This window comes from Magnolia sinica, unplaced genomic scaffold (genome assembly GCF_029962835.1).
Source record: "Magnolia sinica isolate HGM2019 unplaced genomic scaffold, MsV1 ctg213, whole genome shotgun sequence".
Lineage (NCBI taxonomy): Eukaryota > Viridiplantae > Streptophyta > Magnoliopsida > Magnoliales > Magnoliaceae > Magnolia > Magnolia sinica.
Genome location: NW_026682779.1, coordinates 50,490 through 64,589, shown reverse-complemented (window position 1 = coordinate 64,589; position 14,100 = coordinate 50,490). Strand labels below are relative to the sequence as shown.

Here is a 14,100-nt window from a genome sequence, read left to right as displayed (position 1 = left end):
CCAGCCAAAACAGTGTCCTGGGGCGTCCACGTAGGATTTTCCGCAGGACTGTTCGATTATACTACTTGTGGTGAGGTTCCACAAATAAATTAATCCAGGATTAGCCAAATCGAGTGGACTATACGGGTCATGGTAAGACCAAGTGCGGGCCGCCAAGCTGGATGGTCGTTTACACTTAGCAACAGCCCGTGCGGGCTATACCGTGACTCGGGAAGGTTAAAAAAATCTAAAAATGTAGGGAACCATAGAGCTCATTGGGCTTGTGGACCATCGCGGACCACGAACCCAGTGGACACCCAGAAGTGGGATCTAACACTGGCTAAATGCACCCCACCAATGCCAAGATCAGAATCTAGTACTTGTAAATGAAACCGAGATATGTTGAGGGTCAAATATTACATATCAGACCCAGTTATTGCCTGGATTTATGAACATGGTACCGTTTAATGGCCCATTTTAATCATGTTTGTGTTGCAAGGTGTAATCGCGAGCTTGGACTGGATCAGGATGCTAAAAGCATGGATTTAACATTCAGAATGCACCAAGGCAAGGGACGGACCCCAGGGGACCACGATCGATAGATTTACACGTTAGAGATCCGAGAAATTCGAGAAACTGAAGCTCAAGTGACCTGAAAGATGTCCAGAATGCTGATCACAAAGTTTCACCATCCGCTCAGCTCAGAACATCATACGTAGCCTGAGGACCATAAATGAACCGTACACATATTTGAACCCTTGGATCTTTGTGGAAGTGGCTCAACAGACACATCAGCCCCTAAAACCTTAATTTGGAGCCCACTTGCTATCTGGATATGCCTCAACTTCCATCCCCATTGTTAAAATGATATGAGAAAAGATATGGATAGAACGGATCTCTCGTATACATCAAAGTAGACCCCACCTTGAGTGGCGTGACCACGCAGCGCACGCGCACTCGCTGTGCATCGGAAGAAATAGACCGGTCAGCGGCCACTGACCCGATCCATCTCCTTCACGGAAATAGCGTGCGTTTTGTGTAGTGGGACCCATTTCGCTCACATTTCGACAATCCACACCGTTCATTCGTCCCATAAGGTAACCAAAACCCTCATCTAGGTGGAATTTTGACCCCATACACGTATACGCACGAGGATCGTGATCAAATACAAGATGAATGGCCGAAGAAAAATATCAGTGGACTACACCAAAACTCGACAAAATCCAGTCCATTTCGACCGAAAAATTGAGAGGAATCTGATGGACGGGGTGGATTTCATCAAAAACAGCACTACGGGGCCCACCGAACACGTCAGCACGTCCGCATAGGCTTTACGCGCGTCTGGGTAATCCAGAAATTTTGGGCAATTTTGGGCCACTCTCCGTGATCGGATCAGTAATCCAGACCATCCATCATGTAGGCCACCCAAAAACACCTCAGGGGACGTTATTCTTTTGGGAAGAAAGTAAAGAAAAGGGGCATCCTTGGCGCTGTCTTCGTGACTGCATAAACAGAGCTTATGTAAGGGAGTTCTTGGCTGCGTAACTGGCTGCGTAAAAGCCACGCAACATCACCGCCTCCATCTGTCGTCTATAAAAGGGAAAGAGAGGAAGAAAGATGGGGATGAGATTAAGGGATCCAATCTAGGGAGATCCACGGCTGGTTGTGAACGTGCGAGTAGAGACAGGGAGTAGAGTTTTTTTTGCTATTTTTCTATTTTATTATGAGGTATAGTGCAATCATGTCCATGGGTTGCTAAACCTCTTAGCTAGGGCTAAGAGGTGAAGCTTGTAGCATAATGGGAGACTTTTTGCTTGTGCCTTTTATTTAAACTGAACTGATGTTGATTTTGGTTTAATTAAGGAATGTTTTTAGTTTTTAATGGTCTGTTGTGACTGAAATTACAATGGGCCTGCGATAGGTTTGAGCATGTTCCTTTCCCGGGCATGGTCGAATGACGGTACCCTTCCTAACCTTCATATCATGTTAATTGGTTTTTAATTAGTTTAATTCTGTTGTTTACTTTGTCTCCTGGGCATGGTTTGGTGATGGAATCCATTCTAATTCATATACCATTCATTTCTTGAAAACTATATCAAAGGAAGTTCAATTGATTTTCATGGTTACACCCTTCAACTGGATGAAGATGGGACTCTAAGTCCGGTTGAGTTCTTGAAACAGGCATAAGATCTCTCTGATCTCTACAAGTGAATCCTCTGAATCCCTAGTTTCCTACCTCTAAATTTCTTAAGTTTTACATTAATATTTCACCATTATTCCTCAAAATCATTCGATTTAGATTTTATCTTAATCTAGTTCTAGTTCTAGTGAGTTTCAGATTACGCACAGGTTTCAGTCCCTTGGGATTCGACCTCGATCTTACCGAGTTTATTACTACATCACAACCCTATACTTGGGGAGGGAACAAGTTTTTAGCGCCGTTGCCGGGGACTGACGGTTACGATTCTTTGAAATTAATTAGTTTTAGAATTAGTTTAAGATTAGGATTTTACTAACTTTAGTTTTAGATTTTTATTTCTATTTGATTTCTAGAACTAACTTGTTTCCTGTTTTGTAGGATCTTGACATAAACTTCTAATTTGGTAATTCCTTTCTAATTTCTCTACTTTTTCTATTTTTAGAATTAGGATTTTAGTTTTAGAAACTTTCTTATTCTAGCTTTCCTTTTTAGAAACTAACTTTCTATTTTTATTTTTAGTAACTTTCTAATTCTAACTCTTTTAAAATCTAACTTTGTTTCCTAATTTATTTTTAGAAATTTTCTAGTTATAGACTTTTTGTTTAGAAAATAACTTTCCTATTTTGTAGGCTTTTAAGATAGAAATTTCTAATTCGGTAAGCTCTTTCTCTACTTTCAATTTTTCAGATCTCTTTTAGTAACTTACTTTCTAGTTTAGGACTTTCCTAATTTATTTTAAAAATTTCCACTTTCCTTTATGAATTTCTTCTTTTAGAAACTAGTTTACTTCTATCTTTCTTTTTAAGGATTTTCTAATTCTAGACATTCTCTTTAGAAACTGACTTGTTTTGTTTTCTTTTGCAGGTTTTTAACTTAGGAACTCCAATTTGGTATCTTCTTTCCAACCTTCTTTTTCTAAATTTTTATTTTCTTTCTTAGGATTAGGTTTCGAATTTGATTGAGGGCTGCGAGTGTTTCATGCTCAAGTAGGCCCGTGACAATACTCGACGTCTCTTGATTGAAGGAGGATTGGTTGAGGAGTTAACTATCCATCACAGGACTAAACACTACTCGAAATCCCCTGAGTTATTGAAGTGATGACTGAAAACCAACCTCTTCTACCCCAGACTAGGGTGGAGGACATTCAGGATGAGAATGAGGTGCATCAAGCACCCCCGCCTCGTACTTTATGAGATTATTTACAACCAGCGGGGGTGAGTACGCCCTCATGTATGATTTTTCCTGAAAATACAGGACATATGGACATCAAGCCAGGGGTTATCCAACTCCTTCCTAAGTTCCATGGGCTTGACTCTGAAGAACCATATCTACATTTGAAAGAGTTTGATGAGATCATAGCCACTTTATATTTCAAAATGTGTCTGAGGACACAGTTAGGTAGAAACTCTTTCCTTTTTCCTTGAAGGAGAAGGCTAAGACGTGGTTACATTCACTGCGTCCTAGATCCATTGGCACATGGAATGATATGCAGAGGGAATTTATAAAGAAATTTTTTCCACATCATAAAACGATTACCCTTAGAAAAGCAATCATGAACTTCACCCAAAAGGAGGATGAAACATTTTACCAATGTTGGGAAAGGATCAAGGATTTGGTCAGTTCATGCCCACAACACGGCTTTGAAACGTGGCGCATCACAATTTTTTTCTATGATGGACTGACATCTTCCATGCGCCAAATGGTCGAGACAATATGTAATGGAGAATTCATTAATAAAAATGTTGACGAGGTATAGGATTACCTCGATAATTTTGCTTAAAAAACACAATCATAGGATTATTACTTAAAATCGAACACCACGTCTAAGCCGACTCAATCTAAGGAAAAAGGTGGATTGTATCTCTTGAAAGAAGAAGATGATCTCAAGTATAAAGTGACTATGCTCATAAGAAAATTTGAGGCTATGGAAAGAAAGAAGGATAAGGTTAATGAAAGTGTTTGCGGCATTTGTGATTACAACATTCACACAACTGAAAATTGTCCTACAATACTTGCCTTTCGAGAAGTGTTAAATGAACAATCCAATGCCGTAAATACTTATCAAAGACCTTTCAATGGACCGACCTCTAATACATACAATCCTGGTTGGAAAAATCATCTAAACTTTAGTTAGAGAAATGGACAAACTGCTACCCCTCAAGGTTTCTTCAATCAAATTCCAAATCAAGGGAAACCTCAAGAGGATCTAGTTCAAAAACATATTCGAGAACAAAAGCTACTTAATCAAAATTCAGCACAAGCGTTTCATGATGTCTACATAGCATTAGGAACGCTTGCGTCGTCTATTCAAAGGATAGAGTCACAATTAACAAGTGGAGGGAAGGGGATGCTTCCTGCTCAACCTCTCCCCAATCCCAAACTGCAATATGAAATAAGTGACTCTAGCTCTTCAAATCAAATGGAGCACGCTAAATCCATCACCACTCTTAGGAGTGGGAAGATCATTGATAAAACCCTTCTGGTTAGGCTCAAAAAGCCTCAAGAACCAGAAAAGAACAACAATGATGGACCTAGTGATGCCCCACAAAAATTAGAACCGGAACTTCTAAAAAAGCCAGTTGCTCCATTTCTCCAACGGTTGGTCGTAGCAAAACCTCTCTCTAACTCTCAGGATATCCTAGAGGTGTTGAAACAAGTGAAAGTCAATATTCCTCTACTTGATGTCGTAAAAAAGGAAACCTTCATATGCCAAATTCCTAAAAGACTTATGCACGACCAAACGACGATAGAGTATTCAAAAGAAGATCTTGACCGAGAAAGTGAGTGCCATCCTAAAGCAAGACGTGCCACAGAAATTTAAAGATCCCGGTAGCTCAAACATATCATGTGTAATCGGGGACCATCGAATTATCATGCACTTCTTGACTTAGGAGTAAGCATCAATCTGATTCCTTACTCGGTATACAGACAGTTAGGTTTGGGGGAATTAAAACTCACCCTAACCACACTATAACTTGCTGATCGCTCTGTTCGTGTACCAAGAGGGATAATTGAGGATGTATTGGTCCAAGTTGATAGATTTTACTACCCTGTAGATTTTATCATCCTGGACACCGAACCCATCAATAACATGAACACTCAGATTCCCATCATTCTTGGTCACCCATTCCTTGCTACTTCAAATGCAATTTATCAATTGCAGGAATGGTGTCATGACTATGTCTTTTGGGAATATGACATTGGAGTCAAACATATTTTTCAATAACGGCAGAAACTTAGAGGATGATGACGATTTTCACGACATTAACATGATTAACTCTTTAGTGGAAGATACGACACCTCTGACCTTATCCTTTGACCCTCTAGAGACGTGCCTGGCCCACTCCCATGATTTTGATGATGACATGATTAGGGAGACGTGTGCCTTGCTTGATACTGTATTGGTACTTGAAGTTAACTGGTGGAGGCCACAATTTGAAGAATTGCCCCAAACTGATGTAGTGCCTCTACCATCTAACCTCAAACCGCCGAAGCTTGACCTAAAGCATTTGCCCTCTGATTTGAAATATGTCTATTTAGGTCAAGATGAGACATACCCGGTGGTGATCTCTGCCCACCTGAAGAAAGAACAGGAAAGTATGCTCATATCTACTCTCATTGAGCATAAGGGAGCCCTTGGATGGACGATAGCGGACCTCAAGGGAATCGACCCCTCGATTTGTACTCACCGCATATATCTTGAGGATAATGCGAAGACCGCTCGGCAATCACAACGTAGACTAAATCCAAACATGAGGGAAGTGGTTAAGGCCGAGGTTCTTAAACTATTGGATGTGGGTATCATATACCCCATATCCGATAGTCAATGGGTGAGTCCAACTCAGGTGGTTCCTAAGAAGTCCGGGATCACTATCGTATGCAATGCTAATAATGAACTCGTGCCAGCCAGAGTTACTACTGATTGGAGAATGTGCATTGACTACAGGAAGCTGAATACCGTCACGAGGAAGGACCACTTTCCTTTGCCCTTCATTGATCAAATCTTGGAAAGGCTAGCTGGTCATTCCTATTACTGTTTCCTTGACGGGTATTCGGGCTACAATCAGATTGAAATCGCCCCTGAGGACCAGGAAAAGACCACATTTACATGTCCCTACGGCACCTTTGCCTACAAAAGGATGCCATTCAGATTATGTAATGCCCTTGCCACCTTTCAGTGATATATGATGAGTATCTTTTCTGACATGGTGGGGAAATATCTAGAGGTCTTCATGGACGATTTCTCTGTTTTCGGTTCATCTTTCAGTGAGTGCTTAGAGAGTCTTAAATGTGTGCTGAAAAGATGTGAAGAAAAGAACTTGATACTTAATTGGGAGAAGTACCATTTCATGGTTCATAAGCGAATTGTTCTTGGACATATTATCTCATCTAAAGGAATCGAGGTGGATAAGGCAAAAATTGATCTTATCTCTAACTTACCTCCACCCAAGAAAATACCGGACGGGCGATCCTTCTTAGGACACGCTGGGTTTTACAGAAGATTCATAAAGGACTTTAGTCTCATCTCTCGTCCTTTATGTAATCTACTTCAAAAGGATGTACCATACGAGTGGACTGAGCCATGTCAAGAAGCTTTCACTAAGCTTAAGGGCATGTTGACTAGTGCACCCATCATACAACCACCCGACTGGGGCATTCCTTTTGAACTTATGTGCGGCACGTCTGATTATGCTCTTGGGACAGTTCTAGGCCAGAGAAAAGATAAGAAACCCTACGTTATTCATTATGCGAGTAAGACTAAATCCTGCCCAAGTAAATTACTCGACTACGGAAAATGAACTCTTGGCCGTAGTGTTTGCTTTAGACAAATTTCGGTCCTACTTGATCGGATCCAAGATCATTATTTACACTGATCACGCAGCGCTCAAGTATCTTCTGTCTAAGAATGATGCTAAGCCCTGCCTGATACGATGGATCCTCCTACTCCAGGAATTTGACCTAAAAATGAAAGATAAAAAGGGAGTAGAGAACGTAGTGGCTGACCATCTTTCTCACCTTAATCCCTCTGATTCCCCTAAAATGACCCATATCAATAATATGTTCCCTGATGAACAACTATTCAGAGTCTCCCATTCACCTTGGTTCGCTGATATTGCTAATTATCTTGCCACAGGTTCCATACCGACACATTGGACTGCGCAAGATAAGAAGAAATTCTTTACCAAGGTACGCAACTTTTTCTGAGACGATCCATATTTATTTAAACATTGCTTAGACCAAATCTTAAGGAGATGTGTGCCAGACGTTGAGCATCAGAGTGTCATCTCTTTCTGTCATTCACAGGCTTGTAGTGGTCACTTTTCTGTCAAAAAGACCACAACCAAGATTTTGCAGTGTGGCTTTTACTGCCCCACTATGTTCAGGGACACTGATGAGTTTGGCAAAGCTTGTGAGCATTGCCAGAAATTGGGAGCATTGTCTCGTTGAAATATGATGCCCTTGAATCTCATTCTTATCATCGAGGCATTTGATTATTGGGGCATTGATTTCATGGGACCATTCCCCCAATCTTTTGGAAATCTATATATTTTGCTCGCTATAAACTATGTCACTAAATGGGTTGAAGCGATTCCGTGTCGAAATAATGACCATCGCACGGTCATTAAATTCCTAAAAGAGAACATCCTTTCCCGATTCGTAACGCCTCAAGCTATCATTAGTGATGGGGGCTCACACTTTTGTATTAGGCCATTCGAGAGTTTAATGAAGAAATACGATATCTCTCATAAGGTGAGCACCCCAAATCACCTACAGAAAAGTGGGCAAGTTGAGATTTTCAATAGGGAGATCAAACACATTTTGGAGAAAATGGTTAACCCTGACTATAAGGATTGGTCAATCCGATTGACTGATGCCTTATGGGCTTACCATACTGCGTTTAAAACCCCTATTGGAATGTCTCCCTTTAGACTTGTCTATGGGAAGGCTTGCCACTTGCCTGTGGAGTTGGAACATAGAGCCTACTGGGCAATCAAAAAATTGAATTTCAATCTGGACAACACTGGCTTGCTACACAAACTTCAGTTGAATGAACTCGAAGAAATCCGGAACGATGCATACGAGAACTTGAGAATTTATAAGGACAGAATGAAGGCGTTTCATGACCAACGTATTCTACAAAAATCATTCACACCTGATTAAAAAGTCCATTTGTATAATTATTGATTACATCTCTTTCCAGGTAAGCTTCGATCTCGTTGGACTGGCCCTTACATTATGGTCACTGCGTATCTTCATGGGGCCGTTGAGATAAGAGATCCTGACAATGGCAAGGAGTTTAAAGTAAATGGACATCGCTTAAAGCCATTTGTCGAGAAATTTGATTCAGAAGACATGTCTATACCTCTGACTGATCCTGTTTACCAGGATTGATCTCCTAGTTTGATGGAGGTATAGGTAGGTTTCCTGTTTTCATAAGACTAGGGTAGTTTGCTTTATGCTGTTCTAGGTTAATTTGCTTTCTACATTATTTTATGATAGTTTTCTTTTGTTGGTTTCTCTCTTGTGCTGACTTGCTTTCATGCTGAGATCTTTATATAAAAGCTTCTTGAATCCCTCGTCCAGGCACAATCTTCTCATCACTTCTCATTTACTTTCATTGTCTCATATACATTGCGAGCATATCTTTTACATTGAGGACAATGTAGATTTTTAGTTGGGGGTGGGAGATTAGGTTACTTAATCAGTATTTTCTTGGTCTTGAGCAAAAATTGTGAAAATTTTTAAATTTTTCTGAAATTCTTGTAAATTCGATGCGATTTTAACGGCCATCTTTGATTTAGAATTAGAAGACACGTGATGTTGGTAATTTAGGATTCTTGGATTCAGTTATTTATTAGATTTCATAGTTAAGTTTGAATTGTTAATCCATGATTAGAGGTTTTAAACATTGATTAAGTCATGATTTTACAAGACACAACTTGGTTGCACATTAAGGTTTCAGTTCGATATTGAAGTGTAACTTGGTGATCATTAAACATGGAAGGAACCAATATGAGAATTTGTCCATCATGTTCAATAAGAAGAATGAAAGAAATAGAAAATACCCAGTTACAAGATACATGCCTGTAGAAAGGGTTGGGCGAACGAACTCCACCAAAGGTTTGCTCCCTATAGGTGTAAATCCAATTCCCCATGGTCGATATTTGGAAAGGGTTGGGCGACTAGTCTTCACCATGAGTCTGCTCCCTATAGGTGAGGATCCGTTCCCCTCCTTGGCTTTACTCTTAAAAAGTTTACATAGTGTGAAAATCATCAAAAGCTGGAAGAATGGATCAAGTTTTGGTTTAGGTTATCATGAATTCTCTTGTGGTTACCAATGATATTCTGAAATAGAGAAGTCAATCTTAATAGTGTTAAGCCGAGTTTACACTATACACCCATGGAACTTAATGTTTAGAATATTTTTTAATTAATGGATTAATACTCTGAGCCTGACTATATAATCTACCATGCGTTTAAGTCCAGGAGAAGGTAAGGCCCAACATTCATGAATCTTATAACTCTAGGTTCTGGATTGTTTTTCAAAAAAAAAAATCACTCGAGTTCATAGCAATTATCTTGTAATTCTCAAATTATTTTTTGCATACTTTGCTCGAGACTAGCAAAATGCTAGTTGGGTGTTGTGTTGAGGGTCAAATATTGCATATCAGACCCAGTTATTGCCTGGATTTATGAACATGGTACCATTTAATAGCCCATTTTAATCATGTTTGTGTTACAAGGTGTAATTGCGAGCTTGGACAGGATCAGGATGCTAAAAGCATGGATTTAACATTCAAAATGCATCAAGGTAAGGGACGGACCCCAGGGGACCACAATTGATGGATTTACACGTCAGAGATCCGAAAAATCTGAGAAACTGAAGCTTAAGTGACCTGAAAGATGTCCAGAATGCTAGATCACAAAGTTTTCACTATTCGCTCAGCTCAGAACATCGTACGTAGCCTGAGGACCATAAATGAACCGTACATGTCAAAATTGAACCCTTGGATCTTTGTGGAAGTGGCGCAACAGACACATCAGCCCCAAAAACCTTGATTTGGAGCCCACTTGCTATCTGGATATGCCTCAACTTCCGTCCCCACTGTTAAAATGATATGAGAAAAGATATGGACGGAACGGATCTCTCGTATACATCAAAGTAGACCCCACCTTGAGTGGCGTGCGCACGTGCACTCGCTGTGCACCGGAAGAAATAGACCGGTCAGCGGGCGCTAACTCGATCCATCTCCTTCACGGAAACAGCGAACGGACGCTGTCCATGCGTTTTGTGTAGTGGGACCCCTTCCGCTCACATTTTGACAATCCACACCATTCATTCGTCCCAGAAGGTAACCAAAACCCTCATCTAGGTGGAATTTTGACCTCATACACATATACACATGACGATCGTGATCAAACGCAGGATGAACGGTGAAAGAAAAACATCAATGGACCACACCAAAACTCTACAAAAACCAGTCCATTCCGACTGAAAAATCAAGAGGAATCTGATGGACGGGGTGGATTTCATCAAAAACATCACTATAGGGCCCACCAAACACGTCAGCATGTCCGCATAGGCTTTACGCGCGTCCGGGTAATCTGGAAATTTTGGGCGATTTTGGGCCATTGTCCGTGATCGGATCAGTAATCCAGACCGTTCATCATGTAGGCCACCCAAAAACACCTCAGGGGACGTTATTCTTTTGGGAAGAAAGTAAAGAAAAGGGGCATCTTTGGTACTGTCTTCATAACTGCGTAAACAGAGCTTACGCAGGGGAGTTCTTGGCTGTGTAACTGGCTGCGTAAAAGCCACGCAACATCACTGCCTCCATCAGTCGTCTATAAAAGGGAAAGAGAGGAAGAAAGATGGGGATGAGATCAAGGGATCCAATCTGGGGAGATCCATGGCTGGTTGTGAACGTGCGAGCAGAGACAGGGAGTAGAGTTTTTTTTGTTATTTTTCTGTTTTATTATGAGGTATAGTGTAATCATGTCCATGGGTTGCTAAACCTCTTAGCTAGGGCTAAGAGGTGAAGCTTGTAGCATAATGGGAGACTTTTTGCTTGTGCCTTTTATTTAGACTGAACTGATGTTGATTTTGGTTTAATTAAGGGAATGTTTTTAGTTTTTAATGGTCTGTTGTGACTAAAATTACAATGGGCATGCGATAGGTTGGAGCATGTTCCTTTCCTTTTTATGTTTATGACGTCAAGAAGCCCTGTTGTTCACCATTGTCTCCTGGGCATGGTTGAATGACGGTACCCTTCCTAACCTTCATATCATATTGATTAGTTTTTAATTAGTTTAATTATGTTGTTTACTTTGTCTCCTGGGCATGGTTTGGTGATGGAATCCATTCTAATTCATATACCGTTCATCTCTTGAAAACTATATCAAAGGAAGTTCAGTTGATTTTCATGGTTACACCCTTCAACTGGATGAAGATGGGACTCTAAGTCCGATTGAGTTTTTGAAACAGGCATAATATCTCCCTGATCTCTACAAGTGGATCCTCTGAATCCCTAGTTTTCTACCTCTAAATTTCTTAAGTTTTATATTAATGTTTCACCATTATTCCTCAAAATCATTCGATTTAGATTTCATCTTAATCTAGTTCTAGTTCTACTAAGTTTCAGATTACGCACAGGTTTCAGTCCCTTGGGATTCGACCTCGGTCTTACCGAGTTTATTACTACATCATAACCCTATACTTGGGGAGTGAACAAGATACCAGGCTATCCAACCATCGGATCTCTTCTACATTTACGGTGGGGGTCTAATTGATTTTCCTACCCCCATCCACAAACTTTGGAACCCGATCGAGGAGTGGTGACCGTTGATCGCAAATTAGACCCGTATGACCAAACCTCAAATTCGATCGTCCTCAAATTTTGCATGGCCATTCATCGGGCCATGGAGCAGCTATCCTATGAATTTCATGGCCAGAGGGCCACCAAAACTGCTCCAATCACTGGAATGGCCCCCACAGGGCCATTTAGGGATCAGAACCGTTGACTCAAACCCCATAACCGTTCATCCGTTTGTTCCCAATTTTTATATGGCCCTTCATTGGGCGATAGGGCACTTACCCACCAAATTTAGTGGCCAGAGGAGTGTTAGGGCAGCCCCTAGACCAATAGGGAGCCCTAGAGGGCCATTATATGCATTTAATGAAACTTAAGGCCAAAGGGCCCAAGTCTAGGAAACAAAACCCTAGCTCTCTCATAACTTCCTCCTTTACTACAACTACCAAGGAGTAGAGAGAGAGAGAGAGAGCAAAGGAGCAAAGGAGAGACAAGAGAGTGTGAAGGAGAGCTAGGAGGACCCAAAATTAAGGTGGGGCCCAACGAAATCAACCCCCCCAACTCCCTACATCTCCTCCAAAGGGAACCCATTATCCTCGGCCACCCTTTTCACTCCGTTAATCATCTAGGTAAGATCCATCCCTCATTTTCGTGAAACCCCTGTGAATGAGAAGGGATTTGCTTGAGTTCTAACGTATAAATGTTGTTTCTAGGGGTTCCGGCTGATCAACCCCCGAAATCCATCCTCCTAGGTCGATCCCACGGCTTTTATAAATCTGAAGGTGTGGACTATTGATCTTAGGTGGCCTAGTACCAATTTTAGTACTAGATTAATGATTTTGATTGCTTGGATGCCATATTTGGAGAATCTAGGGAAAACCTAGGAATTGTAGGGTTGTAGAAATAATATGGAATTGATGGTTTGACTTTTATGATGATTGTGCTTGCCTCTCACATGATATGGTGCATGGATGATTATATATTTATGCCTTGTTTGATTTTTCCATGTGTGTTGCTTCATAGGATGTATGATTCATTACCTTTGCGCAAATGATTTCTCAAGATGGAGGAAGTATTTAACTTCCTCACCAACCCACACTCTCACATGCACTTGGTCTCTTGATAATGTTTGCTAACTTGCAGGAATATCTATTTTGTATGGTTGAGATGCCCAAGAATATGATACTATTATGCTTGTTGATAACTTGGATAGTTGACATGATATGGATCTCCTCACCCTCCTGGGTTGGTCAGTAACTTGAGAATAGGCGGTAGTCCCATCGGTAGGACTATGCTAAGGTTAGACCCGTGGGTTTGAACGGGTGTGTTCGAGTGGCTGTAGTTCGACTACATGGGTCCTTTGTGCCCGATGTCACTCGTCTTACTCTCGCCCGACTCGTGCGGTCTAGCCTACTGTCTGACTAACTATGTTTGTTAACCCTACTTGCTTACATATGTATGGAACCTGATCTACCCTACAACCATTGTAGCCCATCAATAACCCACTTAAAACTGGTCCACAGCCTCGTGAGCAGGGCATGGTGGAATGGGACACTGTGTCCGAGCTGTTGGCCTAAGCTGCGGTACCGCGCCTCCCCGTAATGATCGCGAGCGATACCTTTCTCTCGGCACTCCTTATGTGCTTGAAGTCGGGGATGAGAAACCCGACGGGATCACAGACCCCGGGGTCTCGGCCTCACGCATTGGGGGGTCTTGGCCTCGCAATTAGTTTAGGGCATTGATACGTGGGGCATGCCAGATTCTCCAACCTGCTAGATGAATGGACCTAATTAATAACTCGGCTAACATGATCGCACCGCATCGCATTGTTAGGGTGGCGACTCGGTAGTCGAGGTCGCTCTGAGGGATTGTTGTCATACGCGATCGTTAGATGGAGTCGCTCGAGGGAGCGTTGTGGCGAGGGCATGCATCATATCATCCTGCATGCATGCGCATTAATAAGATTAGTTAGATGTTTATGATTAACTGCTTTTCATTAAGGTCATATTATAATTAATGCCTGTGATAACTTAAGAGTAATAGCACCCACCGAGTTGATCACTCACTCCCACTCTAGGACGGTGTTTTAAAACACTAACCAGACCCGTT

At 41.3% G+C, this 14,100-nt stretch overlaps 1 non-coding gene across 1 annotated transcript; it reads right to left on the bottom strand.

Annotated features, from left to right (window-relative positions):
- Positions 1-3,713: 3,713 nt before the first annotated feature.
- Positions 3,714-3,820, bottom strand: LOC131236101 (small nucleolar RNA R71). The gene has a single exon (XR_009166539.1). It is a non-coding gene; the product is annotated as a small nucleolar RNA R71 (small nucleolar RNA).
- Between the last annotated feature and the right edge of the window lie 10,280 nt (positions 3,821-14,100).